We start from the raw sequence: 9032 nt of genomic DNA on the forward strand, positions 1-9032 counted from the left end.
TTACGGCAGCACCGGCATTTTATTCGCCTTGATGCGCGGGCAGGTGAGGTTACGGCTGCCACACAGGTTCAGCTGGGGCAGGGACACATCAGAGCAAATTATGGGGAAGAGCTTCTGGGGCGAAACTCCCGTGAGAGAGAACGAACACGAGAAACTCCTCCCCAGCCGCTCCCAAGGGCTAATTGCTGAGCGTGATGGACCGAGAAGCACGCAAGGAGGGCCCAGGCAAGTAATTATCCTGCCACAGGAGGACGATCATCACCTTCATCTGCAGCTGGGTTCAAGCGGAGGCTTGGAGGTTCGTGTGGGTCAGGGCTCCTGATCGGCAGCCCGGCCGCACTGGTTTGGGCGCGGTGGAGATGCCAGCCCTGGGCTGGGCTGGCAGCAGGACCGGGACGTCCGGACCAGCAAGGACTGCCAGCAGCGCATGGGGGTCAGATGGCCCCAGCACTCCTCGTTCCTGGGGTCCCAACGGTGACGCACCATCCCAAAGGGTCACGGATGTGCTTAAGGCAATCCGGGGAGTAAACAGGGAAAAGTGGAAATCCCTTGAAAATCAGCACAGCCCAGTCTCTGCCATGCAGCTCTCGGTCTGTCCCGGTGTCCCTCAGACGTCAGCAGGCATCGCCGCGGCAATGCTGGGCAGCCAAGAGCACCAGGAACCTGCCCTGCGCTTGCACAGGACCCGCAGACAAAGGGCCGACCGTCCCTAAAGCACCGGGGAACTGCACAGCCTGGGGAGGGGACAGGGCTCGGCAGTCGGTGCACAGGGAGGTGACCCCAGGTCCCACCTGTGGAATCCTGCCCTTCCCCGCAGTTTAAGGAAACGGGGACGAGAGAGAGAGCAAGGAAGGAACAAGAGCCTGGAGCTGCACGTGCCCTCTGTCCAGAGGGGAAGGGAACGGGGATTCCCTTTGCACTGCAGGGAGCCTTCATGAGAGGACAAAAAGAAATCCCCTTGCTGCTGCTCTTTGAAAAACAATTCCCCTTCCTTTCTGTCCTTCAGGAATCCGTGCATCAGCTGTGCAAGGCAGAATCCGTGCCTTCAGCAGGGCTTGCTCCGGGGCCTGCCTCCGCCTCCGACTGAGAGCAGTGTCCAGACACAAGTCACCAGCGCTCGCCGTGGTGGCAGGGACGCGGCTCACGGCACAGCAGCGGCCGAGCCAGAGAGAGGAAAAACCTCCAGCAGCGGTCGGTCAGATCTGCGGGGCCGGGCTGCCGCCAGGTACGCTCCCCGGGGAGGCAGCGCTCCACTCCCCGCGTTATTTGTTGTTGGAGCCTCAAGAAATTGGAGAGCGGGGTGGTTTTTTTGGGAGCTGTAACCACACAGGCAGGAACTCAAGAGCCCCCTTCTGACCCCTCCAGAGATATTTTGAAATAAACATTTTAAAAGGTTTAAATTGACAGCAGATTTTTCATGAGTTGCTTGTGGAAATCACTAATTACCTTTCACTGATTAAGACTGAGCTCTTCCAGCCGTGCCTGCGTGACAGCTGCCCCGTGGCAGGGACTCGTGGTGGGGATTGGCACCAGCCGGCAGCACCGCCAGCGGGAACACCGAGCCGTCCCGGTGCCGCCTCAGACCCAGCCCTGATAAAGCCAGCGGTGCTGGGGGCCGCGGGGCTCGCGGGGACGGTGCTCAGCCTGGTTCCATGGAGAGCTCAGCAATGGAGAGAAGAGATGAGAGAGGGGTGGGAGCTTCCTTAGCCCAATCCGGAGAGCGGGGCCCCTGGGTAATAAATCCCTCTTGTTTGTACAGAAAGGGGATGCCGAGTTTCCACTCTCCGCCCAATTAAAAAACAAAAGCCGTGATTGCAGCGGCAGGAGTGTCCGGCTGATAACGCGCCTGCAGCTCGGTGGGGCGGCTGCCCTGGCGGCACACGGCGGGATGTCTCCGGGCTGGTCTCCACCACACCGAACCCACTTTCCTTTTTCCTCAGAGTGCGCATGAGGGCTGTCGCAGGGCCAGGAGCCAAGGCGGATGCGCCACGCCGGCTCCCAGGCACGGGGCTCCCAGGTTCTGGTGTGCCTGTACCTCACCAGAGACCTGCAGCCCCCCGTCTGCTGTGCCGGGGGCTCGGTAAAGCCGCCACCGGGCCAACGCCGCAGCCAGCAGCCAGCAGGCGGGAACGGGGCCGCGTTTTGTCCCAGACACCAGCTCAGCACCCCAGACGAGCAGGAGTCACGATTGTCAGCGTGCTGCAGCGCGGGAGGCCGTGGGCTCGGCAGCAACAGTAACAACGTCCAGCAAATGCCCCACCAGGAAAACACCGTGGGAACAGCAGCCAGCGGCTGTGCCAGGAGCTGTCCCCACTTCGGGACCAGCTGGTATTTTTGCTCCCAGAGCACTTGTGGTCCCCCCCGTGCCCCTCTGCCCCATGCGGCAACGGGTGATCCTCACCCCCTGCACCCCGGGCCAGCCAGCCTCTGCCCCGTCCCGCCGGAGCTCCGGTCCGGTGCCCTTCTGGGCGCTGTTCAGCCGGCGGCACAAACCCTCTGGGACGCTGCTGTGCAGAGATCTTCAGCCACGAGCAGCATTCCCACCGAGCTTCTCCAGCCTCACCTCAACGTCCCCGATTTGCTGAGGGTCTGACGTGGGGGACAGGCAGCTGCGGGCTCTCAGGGTGCCATCGGCCCCTGCTTTTATGTCAACATCTCTGCCAGCCCCAGGGAGGCCCATCAGGCACCCGCCTCTCCCCTGCCTGCTGCCCCCACTCCTCCCAGACGCGTTTCCAGGCAGGAGCAGAACAAGACGGAGAAGGCAGGCACCCAAAGCTGCGGTCGCCCAAGGCGTCGCTCCCGGCTAACCCCACGTTGGCTGGAAGGAGGGCGGCCCCGCATGGCGTCTGGGCAGGGACCCTCCATTACCCACCGCCCCCCAGCCAGCACCTTTCCCAGCCCTCCCGGGCCACGGACGCAGCCCCGCGGGGACACATCCAGGCACCGGCTGAGCAGCTTCTCCCTCTGGTGACACCGGGGAGCGGGCAGGCTGGGCACGCTGCGCCATCGTCCCCGGCTGGGTGAGGGGGAAGCACCACAGGGCTGACGAACCAGTTCTACGCCAAAACGGCACAGGGACCAGAGTGAGGGACCGATGCTGTTTTGAGGGCAGGACAGCAGCCCGGGGGTTTTTCTGTCTTTTAAGCATCATCCCATTTTGCTATCGAGGGAGCCAGGACTTCCTCAGCTGGGTTCACCTTCACCAACGATGGCTCTAAAACCCCGGGGCCGAGGGAAGGCAGCCCCTGCCCCACGCTCTGGCTTCCCCCAGGGAAGTGGCCCCGAGCCCCCACGGGTTTGGGTGGACCCTGCCCCGCTCCCCAGCTGCAGGACGCCCCGGCAAGCGGCTCCACTCTCCCGCTGCTGCCGCACTCGCCGGCTCCCTCCTTCCCGGGACAGTGGCTGAATCCCAAAATCCGGGTGGAAAACGGTCCGTGTCAGAGCACGGAGGGCAGCTGGCAGGATAGGGCCCGAGCGGCAGCGTGCCCGGCACAACGCGCCTCCCTGCCCACACAAAAGCTTCGGGCAGCGTCACAAGGCAACCAGGCTTTAACGAACAGGTATGCGCAGGCATGTCTGGGCACCGCGGCGCTTTCGCAAGCCGTCCTCTGCTTGGTGCAGAGCTCCGGGGTGCACCCGAGAGCTCCCGCGCGCTGGAGTTAAAACAAGGATGAGCTTTTACTTCCCAGAGGACAACTGGAGAGAAAACATCTCAGCTTCTCTGCCGGTCCAGCACTGCCGGGATTCCCACCCGGGGATGCACGAGGGGCCGAGTGCCTCTCTCGGAGCCTCGTCCCTCTGTGCAGCCCCAGCGGCGGCTCCCGCTGTGAAAAGGCGGCGGCGAGGTTGGAAGGGCCACGACCTGCGGTTATTCTGCCGTCCCGGGCCCTCGCTGGGAGGACGAGGAGTTTCCAGGGAGTTCGCAGAGGTTCGGGAGCAGTGAGAAACCCCGATCTGATGTGGCAGGCAGCCACCCGCTGGCATTTTGAAAAGGGAGAATTTGGGGGCAAAGCATTTTTTTTTTGTACAACGTTCTCCAAATTTAAAAATGAAAACGAACCCCCCCAAACTTCCTAAAACATTGGTGCCCCCCTGCTCCATGAGGACACGCTTTCCTGCAGCCGCCCTGCATGCCCCCGGGGATGCGAGGTGATGGAGCGAGTAGGGGAGAGAAAAAAGAGAACATGAGAAAAAAAAAACCAAACCAATAAAGAACTAAAAATTGTGAGCCCCCATATTTCATTAATGGAATTTGTTCAAATGCACAATTTGCCCGCAGCCTTTCAAAAGTTTCTCACGCTTCTCCGCAGAATCCCAAGCAGCCCTGGGAATGAATGTGATTTCTCAGCAAGTCAGCTCTTAAAAACGCTCAGGGCAGGAGCGACGGGTGGCGTCCCGGGAGGCCCCGGGGGTGCAGCGCGGGTCCCGGCCAGGTCAGGGACGTCGCCCGCAGGAGCCTTCGCTGCTCGTTTCCAAAGGAAAGGGCCGGGGCAGCAGGGCTGGTCTCGGCCGCCGCTTTCAGCCCGTGACACCACACGCTGTCACCCGGGCTTTGATCTCCGCAGCCTCTGGGAGACGTGAAGGAGGGAGCGCGCGCACGTTTGTTTTTTCTAGCTCCATTAGCTGACCTACCGAAGTAATGACTTCCTGGGAGCAGGAAGAGTTTCCAGGATGATTTAGTTGCTCCTGAAAGGCTGCTTTAAAGAATAAACTAATTAGCAAGCAGCCTTCGTTTCTGGGTTTAGCAACCCTTCAGTGCAAATTAAAGGTGACAAGCAGCGTCTGAGCCGAGAGCTGCACGCAAACCTCGCCGTGCCAGGCGCTCCTCGCCCTTCTGCCAAGGACGGGTCCGCGTGGGGTCGCGTGGCTGCCGTGGGACCGCTGCCTGCCGCAGTGGGGCCGGGCGACCCCTTGCTCGTGTGGCCAGCGGGTGCTGCCCGGCCAAGGGCTCCCAGAGCTGCCGAGGGGCTGGTGGGACTCGAGGGGGATGCGGAGCTGTTTGGAAATCACTCGCGGCCAGCGGGCGCTCGCCACAGCAGTTCTGTGCACGTCAGACGTCCCTCCTCTCGTGCAGCCAAAGGCTGGCACAGGCAGGGGGCATTTTTAAAAATGTTAAACATTGCAGGTGCATCCGTGCATCACCGCTCCTGCCTTCCTGGGCTCACAGGGTGAAACCGAGAAGACGCGCAAGGGCAACCTGGGCTAGTGGAGGGTGTCCCTGCCCGTGGCAGGGGAGTTGGAACTAGATGATCTTTGAGGTCCCTTCCAACCCAAACCATTCTGTGATTCTATGATTTTTGCACAGAAGCAAGCAGGGGGCCGGGCCCGGCTGCGGAGGAGCCAGCCCGAGCAGCTCCAGCCAGGAGCGCGGTGGGGTGCTGTGTCCCATGTCCCCCAGGAAGCGCCAGCACGGGCTGGGATTTTGCCCCTGAAAAGCGCGTTCCCCTGCAGCCCCAGGGGCCAGGGACGTCCCGCAGGCAGCTGCTGCTCGGGCCGGAGGCGGCAGAGCCCCTCACCATTCCTCCTGCCGCAGCCCCCCACCCTGCGGGGGCTTTCCTTCGGCGTCAGCTGGAGGCGGGGGTAGGGAACAGCACCCAGGCCGTTTATCTGCTGCGGTTTGGTTTCCTCCTTTGCTCACTGTAAATCTTTCTTTAAAGATGCTGACCTTGGCTAATGGACTGGGGTTTCCTCTGTGGCTTTTAGGGTGCCCCAGGGCCCCCTCCCACCCCACTGCTGGGTGAGCCCCTGCAGACGTCTCGACCCCCGGGGCAGTAACTCCAGTCGTCTCCTTCCTCCCCCTCCTGTGCGACAGCTCAGTCTCCCTACTTTACGCAGATATTAACAGCAACGGGGAGTTGGGTGAAGCTTCGCAAACCGGCTTGGAGAGGAGCAGCAGTCTGTCGGCCGCAGCTTTCGGCACAGCGGGCTCCGGATTTACTGAGCGGGGAGGACACCCAGGCTTTCCAGAGGGACACGATGTTTCTCGGAGCATCCGTTCCCCAGATACGCTGTCTCCAGGTTCTCAGAGCTGGTGTAAGACGCCAAGGGGGAAACAAAGAGAAAGGGAATGCCATGGAAATCAAAACCTCCGTGGCACCCAGCAACAGCCGCTGGAGGATCCTCAAGGGGACACGCAGTTTCTGGCAGCCCCTGCTCCCTCCCAGCCCCAGAAATCTGATGTACTTGGAGAGCAGCCGCAGGCAGTTTCCTGACACCCGGGAAGGCAACGGGAACAGCAGAGCCCACGGTGGGGCCAGGGGCTTCAGAGCCACGTTCACTGGGGGGGCACCAGTGCGGCCGTCAGGGCGATGTGCTGGGGACACTCGGGGACCATGCTCTGCAAGTGCTCTTCGCTCTTGGCATTTCTCCACCATTCAACTCATTAATTAGTGACACAAAGTGGAATTAGCAGGAGCGAGTAGGGCAAGGCTTTGGCGTAATCCCCGTGTGGCATTAGAGTGCGTGTAAAGCCCGGTGAGCACCTGCACGCAAAAGCCTGTTGCAGTTACCAGGGAGCCACACGTAGGCTTCATGGACTTTGGCTCGAGTCCTGCGGGGGGGACACCTATTAGCTCTTTACTCCCTGGTGGAAGCTCCTTATCTCTCCCGCGGAGGCAATGCAAGCAGCTCCAGCACCTCCAGCCCCTTCCCTCGCTCGCGGCAGGGCCGAGCCCCTCCACGCTGGCACAGCCCAGCGTTTGGAGCAGAGCGAGGCACCGTGCCCCAGGAGCGCAGCCACGTGCGGTGCCACCGTGCGATGTGACTGCACCGAGAGCAGGGAAACGGTGCCGCTGGGCAGGTGGCTCTCTGTGCCCAACCTGCCCAAAGCAGCGTGGACACCACGCACGCCGGGCACGGCTGGAGAGGAGAGCGGGGAGCGTTGATGGGGAAGCGCTGACCAGTAATGACGCCGTGGCTGAGCCTGGGCAGTCGCAGGAAGCACTCTGCTGCTCCCACGGAGTCAGAGCGATAGCCGAGCTTGCAGTGGGGAACTCGCCCTGAGGATGGAGGAGCTTTGGGATCTCATTTACACAAGTGCTGCTGTGCTGGGCAGACTCTAAATGGCAGCAGGAAAACAAGGCAAGGACGCACCCAGCCCTCTGCGGCGCAGGAAATCACCCTCAGATAGGAGAGAAGGAAGGAAAAAGGTGAGACAACGCGTGGGGCAGGATACACGGCTGAAGTGCCGGCCACTGCACAGCACCACCTTCCAGCCACAGAGCTGGGGTCCCCTCAAGTGGCACAGTTTGTAGTCGCTGCTCATTGACAGCCTCTTAAAATAACTTTCTGTGTGTAAAAGCACCTTGTGCAGGAGGGGACCCATGTTCCCAGCTCCTCCAGGCTGGGTCACCCCATGCTGTGTGCCGGGCAGGGGCTCAGCACGGGGCCTGCAGTGCCCTGTTCCAAAAGCCTCCCTGCCAGGCACCCGGTTTGGGCTCCAGCACCCTGCACTTGCAAACACTTCCTCTCCTTCTCCACAAACGCTGCCTCAGCTGCTCCAGCGATACGACACCCCCAAAGCCCCGGGCACACGAAGCTCCGGCCCTGCAAGCACACGCAACCTCCCGGGCTCTGCGTGAGCCAAGGGCTCTCTGTTCCCCATCCACCTCTCCAGGGATGCTGGCACAGCTCCGCTCACTGGAGACTCGACTAACGAGGGAGACGAGTCCCCGGGCCACGGACACGGGGACAGGGCTGCAGCGCTCACAAAGCCTCGATGGTGGCCGAGCCTCCGGCTGCCTGCTCGCCTTGCTTCCCTGCACAGCGACTCAGCACACCGCACGCAAACACAGCCAGGGAAAAATAAACGGGCAATTTCTCATGAGTTCGGCACAGCAGCAGGGAAGCGCAGCAGGTTCCCTCTGTGGGAGGGGAACTTTTGGGACCCTGAGAGGGTACGGGCCCTGCCCTGGGGGGGTTCCGGGCTGGCATGACCTCCAGCTCCCCTCCCACCTCATGCTGGCCGTCCTGCGCTTGGCTCTCCAGCAGACTACCAGGGAGCCACCCAGGTAACCGCTGAGGCATCGCCAGAAGATCCGTACAGGTCTCGGGTACAAACGCTGTTCTACAAACACGAGCATACGGAGCAAAAGGTTGTTTTCACGCTCGGGGCAGTTGGCAAAGGATAAACCCATTGTTCAGCTCAGAACGCAATCTTGGCTCTTTGGCTGGGCAATGGCCACGATAAAGAGTGAGCAGTAGCTAATTAGCCTCATGAAGCTGTTCATTAAAGAGACGAGCACACAGGGATTGGAGCAATACGAGGCAGCAAGTGGAGCAGGCATCTGCTCGCACGCAGCCCCAGGGCTTCTCCTCTGCACCGGGCGAGGGAGCCCACCGGCCCCTTGGCCACTCTCTGCCCCTGCGCTGGACAGGGACGCACCTGCGGCTGCTCCTAGGAGCTTCCATGGCAACTTCCACTCACAGAACCGCTCAATATTGTGCTTTTCCACTTAACAAGAGATCCCTGCTGCTCCTTAAATAGTTCGTTATCATTTGTGCTCCAGCAGACCATCCCTCAACCAGCACCGCCCTATGCAGAGTTGATTGTTTGTGCTTCGGTCGGGAGGGCAGACGGAGGGTGGGACGTGACCCAGCTGGATTCTTGTCCAGGCACCTTCCTCAGGAGGGGCCACAGGACTGAGCCTGCCTACCCCTTCCCCAGGCCCAGGCTTGCCCACGTGTCCCCCCTCAAGTAGCCGCTCCGGGAAGGGCGCAGCCCGCGTTGGGGGGCGCGCGTGGCTGTGGGGTGTCTGCGGGGCCTCGCTCCAGGACGGGTCTGGCCTCCAGCCCTGGACCAGCCCTTTTGGCACAGCAGTTCTCTGATCCCCAGGTTCTGTGGTTTCCTGCAATAACATCTGTGATTAAAACCTGGTGTTTTGCCTAGAAATAGCAGCTCCTTAGACCATAGCCAAGTCATGCAACGCTTTCAATAGATGTGACCGAAAACCTCCTTTGCCATCCCCACAGTCGCCCCAAACAGCGCTGCGCTCCTGGCAAAGGGCTGCAGAACGCACGCGAGAGGAGTTCAG

The sequence above is a fragment of the Grus americana genome, chromosome 10 (genome assembly GCF_028858705.1).
Source record: "Grus americana isolate bGruAme1 chromosome 10, bGruAme1.mat, whole genome shotgun sequence".
NCBI classification, from domain to species: domain Eukaryota; kingdom Metazoa; phylum Chordata; class Aves; order Gruiformes; family Gruidae; genus Grus; species Grus americana.